Source organism: Artemia sp. Qi Xiang Cuo, chromosome 4 (genome assembly GCF_049724085.1).
Source record: "Artemia sp. Qi Xiang Cuo chromosome 4, ASM4972408v1, whole genome shotgun sequence".
Classification (NCBI taxonomy): domain Eukaryota; kingdom Metazoa; phylum Arthropoda; class Branchiopoda; order Anostraca; family Artemiidae; genus Artemia; species Artemia sp. Qi Xiang Cuo.
Window position 1 is genome coordinate 23,633,894 of NC_142797.1, and position 16,672 is coordinate 23,650,565.

Here is a 16,672-nt window from a genome sequence, read left to right on the forward strand (position 1 = left end):
GGGGGTGAAACAAGGGTCATAAAGTTGATTCACTTGAATTGAGGTGGGAATCGGTAGGGTTTGGATTGGCTGGAAAATTGTTGCTGCCACCCGCAGCACATACGCGGCCCTACGTTCTAGGGCCAAGATTTTATTTTATTATCAGTTTTTGTACCGTCTTGAAAGTGAATAGTAAGAAATCTTTTCTTTATATCTTTGACTTTTTTTGATTAGCCTAGGTAAAGTCCGAAGTCTACATAGAGGCTAAGATTATATTAACTGGATATAGGAAGAGAACCCTATACTCAGTGGGGGAAGAAAAGGGAATTGTGGAGGTTTAATCTTTATGGTTGCTGAGGTCAAATAGTGTGGCCCTTTTGTATCACAAGGAAAGTACGCTTGTCAGAGAACCCTGACGATTGTGTAAACCGCCAGAGACGACAAGTAGAAATCCGTGACGCGTAGAAGTTACGCTGCCTTTTGGGGTCCGCCAGATTACTCTAATAGAATTAGAGATTTCCCCAATATAAGAGGGTATTTCAAAATATTCAAACCCCCTCCCCCTACAATACTGGTGGCAGCGAATAAAGGAGCTATCAGCAGCACTGGTAGATAAAGAACGAGCGTTTCCGAAGATACGATTGGATGTAGCCTAGAAGCAGTAGGCTATTTAAAAAAAACTGCACGGAAAGACAGATTGAAAATATTGCGAATTTAAAATTGGATGAAAGGGGTTTAGGCCTAGCCTAATTAAATATAGAAATTAGAGAAAATCACAAAGATCGACCGTTTTTCGCGAGAATAGTTTGACAATTGTAAGATTTTGCGAATAAAAAGAAATAATGTGAAATTAATTGAGTTTTGAGTTTACAGTGGGGGAATGTCCGTATTAGAAAGCATTACATGGTTTAAGAACGGATAAGAGATAGTGGAAGTCGGGCTATTATTTGAGTGAATTGGTGGACTTGGATATAAGCTTCAGTGGGGAAGGTTATAAGATTATTGAAGACAGCAATAAAGGAAAATTTGTCAGTTTTGTGCGCACATTTGATAAGAATGGTGAGAGGCACCTCTCCTATTTGCTAATCAGCCTAAGAGACGATGACATTTGGAGTTCCAGTATCCGGAGTGGATACGTGATTGATTTTGCAGGGTTGTTCCCTTGTTTGAATTTAGTCCGGCTAATCCACTAGTGGAATATTCGCGCGGTTATTCAGTTTACTTTCTCGTCCAACCCCTGCTATTTGGTTTCCATAGACATATTTCACTCGTGTAAAATTGCTTGCTGTGAAAGAAGTTGTTATTCTCTAATTAAGTTTAGATATTCCAGTTATTTGAGAGATAGTTGAATTCATTACGCAGCGCTAATAATTCACAATAGTAATTGCTTGCAATAATTGTTGCGTTTGGCAGTTGTTGAGCTTGCCGCGATTGACTAATTAATTAAGAGATAATAGAATTGGGAAGGAGTACACCCGGTAAAAGTAGTGGTTACTAAATAAACAAGGACGATATAATATATGAGAAAAAAGAGACCAACTCACCCCTCAGTTGCTATGCAAAATGAAGGGGAATTGCAGGTAAAAGAAAATACGGATAGAGAACGAACAGGTTCAGAAAACGAATTAAGAAGAAATAATGACAGAAGGAATCAAAGTAGTCCGAATAGAAGGGCAAGAGAGGCCCGTAGAAAAATTAGATAAAGAAAGACTAATATAGAGACCTTTGAGAGAAAGTACCAAGAGTATAATGAAAAAAAACACAGGAGGAGATAGATAAAATTGAAAAAGTATGTCAAGCCCGTGAAATACTTCATGAGGCACGTATGGATAAAAATGAAAAAGATAGTCAAGCTAATGGAATAAATCATCAGGCTCGTATGGAAAAAATTGAAGCTCGTAAGGGAATCTCAATGATTGAGAGATTTTCAGACATTAAATGCTAAGATGGAAAAATATGCATCTTCGTTGACAAGGCGGGGAGGTGGACCAACCCATAAAACAAAATGGGAGGCTAAGCAACCTTGTCTAAAAAACGAAATGTTTGATACTCCATTTCAAAATGTTGATATTCTGCAAATATTGGATGCGGAAGTAAAGAGGCCACATAATATTGAAAATAAGACGCGCCAAATTGATTTTTCGGGAATTTATTTTAGAAAACAGGAAACTTCATAACACTTATAACTAATATGAAACACCGACAAGTCCATACCAAAGTGAAACACTCATTGTGCCAGAAACAAATGAGAAGAAATTTATTGTACGCGCTTTTCCTCGTAAAGCTCGAGAAATTTAGGTGCAATATGAAAAACTAAATGTCGGAATTCAATTAACATTTGATGACGAATTATTCGTTTCTGCGACAAAAGTAAAGAAAACAAAAAGTGAGAAAAAAGATGCAAAGCGAAACTACAATTTAAGAATTCAATTTTCATTTAGCGACGAATAAATTCCTGATACCATGACAAAAGTATAGAAGACTAAAAGGGAGAAACGAAAAATTCAATGGAAATACAATGAAGAAATGCAGTCAAAGATGGTGGACACTGGAGTCCAATTCAAATTTAATGATGATTTATTTTGCGCGATTGAAAAAGTTGAGAAAAGTGAAGAAGAACAAATAAATGCAAAAAAGAGATAAAATTTGGAGATTCATTCTGCAGTAGCGGAAAACAAAATTCGTCCTTCATGCAATTGTCTTAGGGAATGGGAACCAGAAAAAAGCGGTCCATGGTTCGCTCAAAATTTTACCTCATTTCCCTGAACCCCTATTGTTTTCACTGGCCTTTGAATTTTCGGCCATATAAGATTTCGCATTTTGCCGAGGGGCAATTAGTGGTTTGATTGAGATGTGGTGTCGTTTCCACCGATGGAAATTAAGAGGCTAGTGCAGCCAAAGTTTCATGATGGCTGGCATCATCGAATGTGCCAGAATTTGATTCGACGCTTCTCCTAAATGTAAATTTTGTGAGAGCCAGAGATTTTTTATATGTAGTCATGCTTAGCACGATTAGGTTCTACAAATCGCGTGGATTCTCCCTTCTTCGAAATCCCAAGCTTGATGAAGAGAGCCGTACAGATAATAGCTTTGATTGGTTAGACAGAGATACTGAATGGCAATGGAGCTAAGCCAAGCGGATGGTATAGTCTCAAATCCATAAGCCAACGGGTAGCTGCAGTGGAGAGGCACAAAAGGAGTAAAGATAAACAAGTTTGGTGACTTTGAAGTAGGTGCTATTTATTTTATGATTTTATGTGGCGTATGAGGTTCCAGCCAATCTACCGGATTAGCAGCCATTTATCTTAGGAGGGAGGTGTTGGAACCTTCGGTAGCTGTGACAAGGTAAACTAGGACAAGACACTACTGAAATATTCCAATTCTTGCATTTCACGAAAGAAATTCAAAATGAACTTTGAAAAATATACTGAAATATTCCAACTCTTGCATTTCACGACAGAAATTCAAAATGAACTTCGAAAAATCAAGAGAAAGTAACTGTGACAAGGTAAAACACAACAAGTCACTACTGAAATATTCCAACTCTTGCATTTCACGACAGAAATTCAAAATGAACTTCGAAAAATTAAGAGAATGTAACTGTGACAAGGTAAAGCACAACAAGTCACTACTGAAATATTCCAACTCTTGCATTTCACGACAGAAATTCAAAATGAACTTTGAAAAATCATGAGAATGTAGCTGTGACAAGGTAAACCAGGACAAGACACTACTGAAATATTCCAATTCTTGCATTTCACGAAAGAAATTAAAAATGAACTTTGAAAAATATACCGAAATATTCCAACTCTTGCATTTCCCAACAGAAATTCAAAATGAACTTCGAAATGTCAAGAGAATGTAACTGTGACAAGGTAAAGCACAACAAGTCACTACTGAAATATTCCAACTCTTGCATTTCAACGAAAGAAATTCAAAATGAACTTTGAAAAATCAAGAGAATGTAACTGTGACAAGGTAAAGCATAACAAAACACTACTGAAATATTCCAACTCTTGCATTTAAATGAAAGAAATTCAAAATGAACTATGAAAATCAACAGAATGTGACTCTGACAAGGTAAAGCACAACAAAACACTACTGAAATATTCCAACTCTTGAATTTCACGACAGAAATTCAAAGGGAACATCGAAAAATAAAGAAAATGTAACTGTGACAATGTAAAGCACAACAAGTCACTACTGAAATATTCTAACTCTTTCATTTTACGACAGAAATTCAAAATGAACTTCGAAAAATCAAGAGAATGTACCTGTGACAAGGTAAAGCACAACACGTCACTACTGAAATATTCCAACTCTTGCATTTCACGACAGAAATTCAAAATGAACTTTGAACAATCATGAGAATGTAGCTGTGACAAAGTAAACCAGGACAAGACACTACTGAAATATTCCAATTCTTGCATTTCACGAAAGAAATTCAAAATGAACTTTGAAAAATATACTGAAATATTCCAACTCTGGCATTTCAAGAAAGAAATTCAAAATGAACTTCTAAAAATCAAGAGAATGTAACTATGACAAGTTAAAGCGCAACAAGTCACTACTGAAATATTCCAACTCTTGCATTTCACGACAGAAATTCAAAATGAACTTTGAAAAATTAAGAGAATGTAACTGTGACAAGGTAAAGCACAACAAGTCACAACTGAAATATTCCAACTCTTGCATTTCACGAAAGAAATTCAAAATGAACTTTGAAAAATCAAGAGAATGTAGCTGTGACAAGGTAAACCAGGACAAGACACTACTGAAATATTCCAATTCTTGCATTTCACGAAAGAAATTCAAAATGAACTTTGAAAAATATACCGAAATATTCCAACTCTTGCATTTCACGACAGAAATTCAAAATGAACTTCTAAAAATCAAGAGAATGTAACTGTGACAATGTAAAGCACAACAAGTCACTAGTGAAATAATCCAAATCTTTCATTTCAACGAAAGAAATACAAAATGAACTTTGAAAAATTAAGCAAATGTAACTGTGACAAGGTAAAGCACAACAAAACACTACTGAAATATTCCAACTCTTGCATTTCAATGAAAGAAATTCGAAATGAACTATGAAAATCAACAGAATGTAACTGTGACAAGGTAAAGCACAATAAAATACTACTCAAATATTCCAACTCTTGCATTTCACGACAGAAATTCAAAATGAACTTCGAAAAATTAAGAGAATGTAACTGTGACAAGGTAAAGCACAACAAGTCACAACTGAAATATTCCAACTCTTGCATTTCACGACAGAAATTCAAAATGAACTTTGAAAAATCATGAGAATGTAGCTGTGACAAGGTAAACCACGACAAGACACTACTGAAATATTCCAATTCTTGCATTTCACGAAAGAAATTCAAAATGAACTTTGAAAAATATACCGAAATATTCCAAATCTTGCATTTCACGACAGAAATTCAAAATGAACTTCGAAAAATCAAGAGAATGTAACTGTGACAAGGTAAAGCACAACAAGTCACTACTGAAATATTCCAACTCTTGCATTTCGCGAAAAAAATTCAAAATAAACTTTGAAAAATTAAGAGAATGTAACTTTGACAATGTAAACCACAGTAAAACACTACTGAAATATTCCAACTCTTGCATTTCAATGAAAGAAATTCAAAATGAACTTTGAAAATCAACAGAATGTAACTGTGACAAGGTAAAGAACAACAAAACACTACTGAAATATTCCAACTTTTGCATTTCACGACATAAATTCAAAATGAACTTCGAAAAATCAAGAGGATGTAACTGTGACAAGGTAAAGCACAACAAGTCACTACTGAAATATTCCAACTCTTGCATTTTACAACAGAAATTCAAAATGAACTTCGAAAAATCAAGAGAATGTAACTGTGACAAGGTAAAGCACAACAAGACACTACTGAAATGTTCCAACTCTTGCATTTCACGACAGAAATTCAAAATGAACATTCTGAGTATTTTTGGTTTTCCCTCCAAAATTGACCCCTCCCCTGCTCTCAGAAATGGAGGAAGGAGGGGCCTCTGAGCCTTCCCCTTGAGGCAGATCCTATTTATTTTCGATTCTGAGTATTTTTCGTTTTCCCTCCAAAATTGTCCCCCCCCCGCCCCCGCCCGCAGAAATGGGGGAACGAAGGGCCTCTGAGCCTTCCTCTTGAGGCAGATCCAATTTATTTTTGATTCTGAGTATTTTTGATTTTCCCTCCAAAATTGACACATCGGAGAGGTAAAGCTAGGTCAACTCACAATGTCATTCTATCGTCGTTTGCCATTTTCATAGACTGATGTTGTTTCAAACTTATAACAAATTACCTGAGTTAACAACCCCTTAGGGGTTAACTTAACTGCTAATCAGTTTAATCTTTTTTTTCTCCACCTTCATCCAATCCAATCACTAATTAGACTCATTCACACTTCTATTATTCAAAACATTAATTAATATCGTTCATAGTGTCCAATTTGCGAATTCCTTATCCCTTTTTACAAAAATATCAAATACTCACTCTCTTTGAAAAACTAAACCAGACTATACCCACCAAACCAGACTATACCCACCAAACAAGATTATACCCACCAAACGTGTCTCAAGCATGGGTTTTTCTTGCCCAATTCCAATGTAAATTTTCATGTAAGTTTGAAACTGTACTGTATATTCTTGTGCAATTCCTTGTGCAATTGAAACTGTGCACATACACACTACTTCAATAGTCGTTCCTTTAGAAAAAAAAAATTCAGAACAGAAGTTGAATTTTGTTTGTGTCCTTTGGGAAAATTCAGAAGTGGAGTGTGACATTTCTCTTCTTTTGGAAAAATTCAAAACAGAAGTTGCACCTTTTTCTTGAATACACTCCCACTTCATATATCTCTAACTCTAAAAAGAATCCGATTCATCTCTCACACTAAAGTAAAAACCTTATCCATGCATTTCAGACCCTAGTAAACCCCCTTTTTACTCCTTAACCCAGCTCTAATGAAAATATACCTGTTTCTCTGGCCGTCTATTTGCCTGTGTGTGTGTGGTTTTTGGAAGAAATACAGCTCATCTCTCTCAGACTTTGATATAAAACCTACTAACCCATCTCAGGCTTTAGTAGACCTTCTATGAGCCTGCTAGTAGTACCTATGTCTCTAAAATTTCCTTTTCTTGCATCTCTGACTTTTGAATAAACATTCTAAACGTTGGAGCGGCTAGTGTACCCTAAAAATAATGAAAACATAACAAAGAAATGAAATGAAATAATTTTATTGAAGTAATAGCATGTAGAATATCACCATGAAAAAAATTAAATTATTTGAACCCATTCCATAAAATACTTCATTATGTTTTCTGTTGACATGGCACATATTTCATTTTGGGTTCATTCACAAGTTTTAACATGGTTTCAGCTACAATCTCATCATACATTTCATCATTGGTATTATTGGGTTCATTGTCTGTATCTGTTGGTGAGCTGTCGATGATATTAGTAATGTTTGCAGGTTCTTTGTTTTTCTTCAATTCATCTTCATACCCCGTTGTTATATTGTCTACCAATGCCCTTTCTATTTTACTTGTGATTTCACTGTCTATTACCACATTACTTTTACATAGTTTGCAGTTTTTGCACATTATGCATTATGGTATTGGTGCAGCAGTAGGTTTTTGTTTTCCCCTTTACTTTCATTTGAATGCTAATGCCAGAAAGACTTTTATACGATCTATCAATAGGTAACGTGTTACCGGAACCATGAGCAAGAAGTTTACCTTCTCATCAACTAATAGTTTTATTTACGCATTCTCTTTGAGTGCTGTCATCTCTGGAAATGTCTTTCTGTCATCTTCAGTACTGGTGAATTTTTTCGGTGGTCCAAAGCAATCGTATCTCTCACTGTTATAACAACGCATGCATACATTTCCAATAGTCTTACCACTATTACTTGTTTCATAATTCAAATATTTTTCTTTGTCAGTATTCAACACTACGATAACTTTTTCATGTGCACACATTTTAATGAAATATTTCATCTTCACTTTTTAATGTATTATGTAAGTGTTTATCCTTCGAATGTCCAAATAATAATGATTGAAAACATACAGTAAACTAGGTACTGTTGATGACCAGCCATAAAGTACCACGGGGGCCGCCGCCTTAAAAAATCCCAAAAACAATGTTCACCAAAGATAAAATTTCATTCTAAGACACGAAAAAAAAAGTCTGAGGGGGGCAAAAGTTGGATGGTCACAAAGCTGGGTTAAGGGGGCATTGGGGCCCCTGGAGGGGTAAGTTGGGATTTAAGATCGTGCGGATGCCCGGTAATGAAAAACCAGTTTGCTCTGGGCCATTGCAATACAAAAATGATACCTGGCCGGTTGTAGTCATTACAATTTTTTGGACAGAAATAAGTTTCATTGACCATCATAAAAATATGTATGTCCAGAAAGCATATCAATTACTATGGTATGTATATTCCTGGAATGATGTCAAAAAAGGTTCCGGGAAACAATTGCGCAATTAACTTGGACGAATACTCATTCTTGTGTATCAAATATTTGGCATTAAAATGCATCTTTCACCCGAAACTTAGACAATAACTTCCAGATACAGCGTGGTATTGGTCACTTGTATTCATAGCATTGTTGCATCGACAAAATAAACTTGGCAAGCAAATGCATTTTCCATCGGAAACTCAGATATGATATTTACAACATAGGACCGTGAATATACAGTGACCATATTCTTTGGCATACAATGTTTCCAGGAAACGTTCTTATTTCTATGACAAGATGCGATGAGATTCGTAACTTCAATTGGCTCTTGTATATCTCTATGTTTGTCATGATAATGGTGAGATATATATGTCATGGGAATGGTGGAATATGTGTGCCTTGGGACCCATCTATATGATACTACTTGTGAGGAGGGAGTATATCCCCGCGGATCACTTTTGACGGTTCTGAAAAAGGTAACTAGAACTTTCAATTTTCAATAAAATGAACCACCTCTGATGTTTATAGGGTCATCCCTTACATAAAACCTTATCTGCCCCAGGGACAGAACTTACAACACTGCTCCCTGGGCTCGGGGGCGAGGGGATTGCTTCTACCCGTGAGTTTTTTTATTTGATCTTTAAACTATTTTGAACAAAATGGCTGTCTCAAAATTTTGATCAGATGCATTGTGGGAAATAAGAGCCTTGGGAGGGCTAGTTGCCATCTGATCCCCCTTCACTCTTAATAGAGCTCTATAAATTCCAATTTACAGTTTAATAAGCCACCTCCAAAGGTTATGCGACTTTCCCTCCCAGAAAATTCTTATATGCCCCGGAGAATAATTTACAACACTTGCTGCCAGGTTCAGGAGGGGCTGTGTTATCCCTGAAGTGTTTTATATGATCTTTGGTCTATTTGAACAAAATGACTGTATAAAAATTTTCATCAGACGCATTTGGGGAAAAGAGGGTGGGGGGGGGCTAGTTGCCATTGGTTCACTTTTGACTCTTAAAAAGGGAATTAGAGCTTTCAGTTTCTAATCATTTGAGTCCCCTCCGGGGTCTATACGACCACTTCTTCCATAAAAATTTTATAAGGCCCCAGGGCATAAGTTATAACCCTTCCCCCGGTTTCTGCAGGAGGGGGTTATGTTGACCTCCAAATTTTTCTTAACTGAGGGCTGGATTATATCAAACAAACTTGAAATCTCAAAATTGTAATATGCATTTGGAGAAAACAGGGGATATGTTTGTGGGAGGGGGATAGATAACCTTTGATCCCTTTTGCAGGGGCGCCAATTAGGGGGGGCAGTGGGGGGGCCATGCCCCCCCCCTAGACTTTGAAAATTACCTTCTTATTTATATTTGACAGCTATTTTATATTTTAGCTATGTGCTATATTAAACCAGCAACTGGTCCAATAAATAGGACCAACAAACTGGTGCCCTAATTATATAATCTTGTTTTGAAATGTCTAAGAGCAAGCGCGTCTACACTATTTTATTTCCGAGTAGGGTTCATTCAAAACTAAGCTTCATGTGGTCAGTACCCGTTTCGTTATTGTTCTTGTGAAGAATTCGTTGTAAACTATGAGTTTTGTGTATTGCCTTTTTTAGTAGCTGGGAAAGGAAATGTGTTCTAGGGTTTCAAGGGGGTTTTGGGCAGCAGATTCTTGACATTGTTGAATAGTTTATGGGATGACTAGTCCCAGTGGAGTGTATGGGACTGTCGGGAACAGGAAATGTAAGTGATTGGTTTATGGGGTTTATAAGCGGGGTAGTTTCACCGTGGAGTATGGGAGTGAGTTTCTCCGTTTTTCTTCATTTCTTCTCTTGCCGTGTCTGAGTGAAGTCCTTGTCTACTACTCGTTTAACTATGAGTAAAAAGCGACAACAAACTTTGGATTTTTTTTTCGGTGAAAATGCGGAAGAAAAATGAAGAAACTGGCAATAGTGTCAGCGCCCAAAGTCTCAGGTTAGTTTAGATAAATTCCCCCACCTGTGACAGAATTTCGGAAACAAGCGGAACAATAAATGGCTCAGATCAACATGAAAGTTCGGTCTGCATTGCTGAACCCCTTGCGGGTTCCAGTAGCAGTCTAGAAACTCTCTCAGATATCTCTAGGACGCGTCACGACAAACCAGCTCAACCTATTCTTGAGAGATATCCGGCTTCCACTTCTAACGGACGGAAATTCACTGCACATTACTATAAGATTTATGAATGGATTGAATACTCATAAAAATTTGAATTCCATGTTTTGTTTTGCTTGCCACCATTTTTCTATGGGGACCCAAAGGGCTTGAGAAACTGCAGGAAAAAGGGCTTTCATTGAGTCAGGATTTTGCAAGTGGAAAGATAGTTCTGCATTATTAAAGCAACATGATGCTTCTGAAAGACACAGGCCTTGTATGTCAGCATGGACGGAATTCAAGATAATGAGTACTGATACTTCGAAATCTATAGCGAATGCCTTAATTCAATCCAGATCTCAAGAGGTTCAAGAAAATAGAGATCATGAGAAGTACCTTTTCCGCGTTGTTTGCTTTCTCGTGCCGTCAGGGTCTTCCTTCGAGGGGTCATGACAAATCAGAAATATCTGCAAACCGGGGTAATTTCGTTGAACTAATGGAGGAAATGTCTAAAGGCGACGAAAAACTGAAGGCCAAGTTACAGCGCCGATATGGTCACTATTGCAGTCATCAGTACCAAAATGACGCAGTTACACTGATAGGAAATGCCTTGCGCCAAGATAATATTTCAGAAGTAAAATCAGCTAATTACTTTGCTATTCTTGTCGATGAGACAAAAGACGTTTCTAGAAAAGAACAATTAGCGATCCTACTCAGGTACATATCAAATGGAAAAGTAGTGGAGCGACCAATCGGCTGCTATCACATGCACAAATTAGACGCCGAGAGCTTATCCACCTCGATTTGTGAAACCATAGAAAAGCTTGGTGTAGATTCGATGCTGTGTATTGCCCAATGTTATGATGGCGCGTCCGTTATGAGTGGGGAATTTAACGGAGTTCAAGCAAAGTATAGGGAGAAGGTGCCTCATGCAGTTTATGTACACTTTCACGCCCACAGATTAAACTTGGTTTTGACTGACTGCCTAAAAAATATCAGCGAACTTTCTGAATTTTTCTCTGTGGTGCAAAGACTTTACGCATTTATATCATGCAGCAATACTCGTCACGAGCTATTTATGGAATCTCAGCATATTAGCGGGCAAAAAGTCTTGGAGCTAGAGAGGACCGTCCAGACTCGCAGGTTTTACGCAGTCCGCTCTATTTCGAAGGTGAAGGCCAGATTTGATTGTATTGTTGCTGTGCTTGCCGCAGTCTCTGATAGTTCCACCGGCGAGGCAGCGTTTTAAGAAAAATAACTACTGTAAAAACTCGACTCGGTCCCTTTGTCACAACTTTGCAAATAATGGAAAAAGTATTAGTCATTGTAAATTTCTTATCAGAGCAACTTCAATCCGGAAGTTTGTTGATTTATAAGGCACTTGCACTGATTTCTGGGACATATGAGACACTCCAAAAGCTGAGAAATGATAACAAATGGAACAACTTAACCAAAAACATATCTGAATTCTTGACTTTAAACGATATCCATGAATCAAAATCTCCACAATCTAAAACCAGTGCTCGAAGCAAGAGAAGTCAAGCCATTTCCATTCGTTTCAAAGACTTTCTTTCAAACTCAACAACCGGTAAACGCAACACCAGTCAGCCAGTTGAATCAGACTGCGGTAAACTTCTGTACTTCGAGGTAATAGATCGTTTCACGAGTGAGATGGACCAACGTTTCATGCAGAATATGCCTCTGCTCGACGCTTTATCTTCCTTTGACCCCTCAAATTCCAATTTTCTCAAACTTTCGAAAGTGGAAAGAGTTATGGGTCATTATCTAGAGATTCTCGGTGTCGACGACCATGCCATAGAATCCCAGCTTTCTCTTGCAAAGCTGCATCTGTCAAAAAGTGATATTTCAAAATAGGATCTTCTTCGAGCTATCAAAATCTTATCCGACCTCCCAGTTGCCTATTCTGCAGTGCTAAAACTGATGAAGCTAGTTACTACTTTGCCTTTGACCACTGCCAGTAATCAACGATTCTTCCCGGCATTAGGGCGTGTGAAAGACTGTCTGCGATCAACGATGGGAAACGACAGACTCAGTGATCTCATGATAATGGCCGTTGAAAAAGAGGAGGTAAAGAAACTGGATTTGGATAGATTAGTCGACGATTTTGCCAAGCAGTGACCTCGCCGCTACCCCCTGTTTTAGGTATGTTTGCTAAATGTTGTTCTTTTTTTTGCATCTTAATTTTTAAAAAAATCGAAAAAAAATCCTTGCCCCCCCCCTACATTTTTGTGAATTGGCGCCACTGCCCTTTTGAGTCGTAAAAAGACAACTAGAACTTTCGATTTCAGATCAAATGAGCCCCTCTGAAGTTTATACGACCAACCATTACATAAAAATCTTACGTGCACCCGGGACATAACTTAAAACACTAGCCCCGGGCTCTGGGGGTTTGTGTCGACCCCGGAGTTTTTGCTATGTAATGTTTGAACTATGTAATGTTTGAAGGCGTTGTCGTAGAAACTTTAAAATGGGCTCGTTCGATTGGAAATTCAAAGGGCTAGTACCCTTTTTAATAGTCGAAAGTGACTGGAGGGCAACTAGCCCCCCCCCCCCCTCCCACGTCCATCATTCCCCCAAACACATCCAATCAAATTTTGAGATAGCAATTTTGTTCAGCGTAGTTGATTTCCAGATAGAAAATATGTTTTTGAGAAGGACACTCCCCCACAACCCTTAGAGCAAGGGTTTTAAGTTGTGCCCTGGGGCATATACGGTTTTTATAGAAGGGGTTGTCATAGAAACTTCAAAAAAGGCTCATTCGATCGGAAATTCAAAGGGCTAGTGCCCTTTTCAATAGTCGAAAGAGATTGGGATTGCAACTAGCCCCCCCCCCTACGTCCATCATTCCCCCAAACACATCCAATCAAAATTTTGAGATAGCCATTTGGTTCAGCGTAGTTGAGTTACACATAGAAAATATGTTTTTGAGGAGCGCACTCCCCCACAACCCTCAAAGCAAGGGTTTTAAGTTATACCCTGGGGGCATATACGGTTTTTATAGAAGGTGGTGTCGTAGAAACTTCAAAAAAGTCTCATTCGATTGGAAATTCAAAGGGCTAGTACCCTTTTTAATAGTCGAAAGTGATTTGAATGCAACTAACCACCCTCCAAAGCCCACCTTTTCTCCAAACACATCCAATCAAAATTTTGAGACAGCCATTTTATTAAACATAGTTTTAAGTTCTGGAAATTAGGTCTTTGAGGATGACAACTCCCCCCAGCCTTCAGGACAAGGGTTGCAATTTAAGGATTCTCCAAATCCTTTCATATAATTTTTAATGGAAGGGATGCTCGTATAAACTTTAGAGAGGGTTCATTTGATTGGAAATTGAATGTTCTTGTTCACTTTTTAAGAGTCAAAAGACATTGGAGGGCAACTACCTCCCCCCCCCCTACTCCACGCCCTAAATGCATCAGATAAAAATTTTGAGATAGACATTTTTTAAAATAGTTCAAAGTTCTGATAACAAAAACTCCGGTGTCGTTACAGCCCACCAGGGCCTGGGGGTAGGCGTTGTAAGTTATGTCCTGGGGGCATTCAAACAATCATTAAATAAACAATCAATGCAAACAAACATACAATAGATATTAATGTAAATTAATAAATAAATTCAGTGCTGATATTAATGTAAATTAATAAGTAAATTTTTGCTGGGTGGAATTTAACGAATTATTAGCTGGAAAACAAAATGTTCTTCGAGGGGGGAGGAGTTTCCCAGGGTTGGGTTTCCCAAATGTAAATTATTCAGGGAGGGGACGACTAAATCCATTCAATAATATTATAAATTTTACATCTGAGAGTAACGGGAATAAAGAATCAATGGAAATGTCAGGGATAGCACTTCAGGTTCCTTTAGACGATTTTGTTCGTGCCTTTTGAAAAAAGACATTTTCAAAAGACAGATTATTTTCATTTGTATTACTTTCTCTGTGGCTGCTCAAATATGCATGTGAGGGAGGAGACTTCCCCACATCACTGTCGACATTAAGGTTTTAGTTTTTATCTCAAGGCTTAAAAATGAACGCAATGCGATAAAAGTATAACTCAAAATAACACATATAGAATAATATATGCACATAATACGGAAAAATTAATCAAAATTGCATATTATGAGTTGAGGCTCGCCCAAATGATGGGCCAGGCTTCTCACCATTCCACAATATATTAAATCAATCCTGCGATAACTGAAAATATAAAGTATTTTTGAGTATTTTAACGTCTTCCACAACTCAAATGGTCCAACATTCTACAGCCCAATGAGTCTGTCTAATCTCCTAAATCGAGAACGAAGGAGATAAGTGAAGTTCCGCCCCGTATTAGATGAGTCTCCAACCTCACCCTCCCCCTCCCCTACTGTCTACGCTAAAGTTTTCTTCTTTATGCCAAGTGCACCGCCCCCACCCCAAAGACTTTAATAAGGTAAAGTTTTGTATGGGAAGAACACATAGTAAATCTATTATAATTATCCAATTATATGGTTAAAATACATACTTTGTGATACATGCGAAATTGCTTTGGCACACAAATCCTATTAGAGTCAATTCCAAACAGTCGTGATCCCTTTGTGTCAGCAAGTGAAATGGTCTAAACCCCCTTATTGGAGCTATTTTTCAATCTATTCATAGTTGTCAATCTTTGTCCACAAGTTATGCAAGCTTTCTATTGTTCATATATAAGGTTTTTATCAAAGAGGTAATCGTATAGACTTTGAAAAAAGCCTCATTCGATTTAAATTGAAAGTTCTAGATCCGGTTTTTAAAGTCAAGAATAATCAGACAGTAAGCACCCCCCCCCCCCCATGCCATAAAAACTTGAAACTTTTGCAATAAAAACGAACAAATTTAAAAAAAAATTCCGAAAAATAAGTTTTTCAAAGAAAAGTAAAGGCCATTTTAAACTTAAAAGCTCAGTAGATACAAATACCTGTTAAAATTCAAACTCAAAATGACCAGAAATTAAATAAACAATCATAGTAAAAAAAAAACATACAACAAGTAATAATATAAATGAATAAATAGATCTTAAAGCGAGTAATGCTTAGATTGAATATGAAAATCAAGCTTAAAACAAAAAACATTTCGCTATTAAAGTATAAATGAACTTAAAACGAACAGAAATTAAATAAACAATCAATTCGAACAAACATACAATATATATTAATGTAAATGAATAAATAAATCTTAAAACGAGTGAGACTTCAATTGAATATGCAAATCAAGTTTGAATCGAATAAAAATAACCACAAACAAGAGTTTGGGCATCGCCTCACTGCAGAAGCCTAAAAACTACTGTGTCATTGGCGCTTTACTGAAAACAAATTATATTACAAATGTTTTCTTTTGTACTTAATATTGAAAATAAATATTAAAATTACAGTAACATTTTGAACTGATGAGCTTTCAGCAATTAATATCATTATACATCATATATTCAGTTTAATTTATTAGTTCTTTCCAAGATTGGTAAAGACAAATATAATTTCAATATAAACAAAATTTGGATACTGCCCCCCTCTTTAACTGTAAAAACCTAAAGCCTTCTGCGCCATTGGCGCTTCACTGAAAACGAATTACTCGTATATTACAAATTTAATCTTTTCCAGTTCTTACAGCATTGAAAATGAAAATAAAAGTTACAGTGAAAAAAAAAATCTTGAACTGATGGATCTTTCAACAATTAATATCATTGTATATCTAATATTTAATTTGATTTTGTTTATACTTTCCAAGACTGTTCAAGGATCATATAGTTTTCAGTAAGGCGCCAATGACGCCGTAGGTTTTCGGCTTCTGCATTGAGGTGATACAAAAACTCTTGTTTGTAGTTATTTTTATTGGATTCAAACTTGATTTGCATATTCAATTTAAATTTCACTCGCTTTAAGATTTATTTATTCATTTACATTAATATATATTATATGTCTGTTCGAATTGATTGTTTATTTAATTTCTGTTCGGTTTAAGTTTCATTTATACTTTAATAGCAAAATTTTTTTTTTTTTAAGCTTGATTTTCATATTCAATCTAAGCATTACTTGCTTTAAGATCTTTTTATT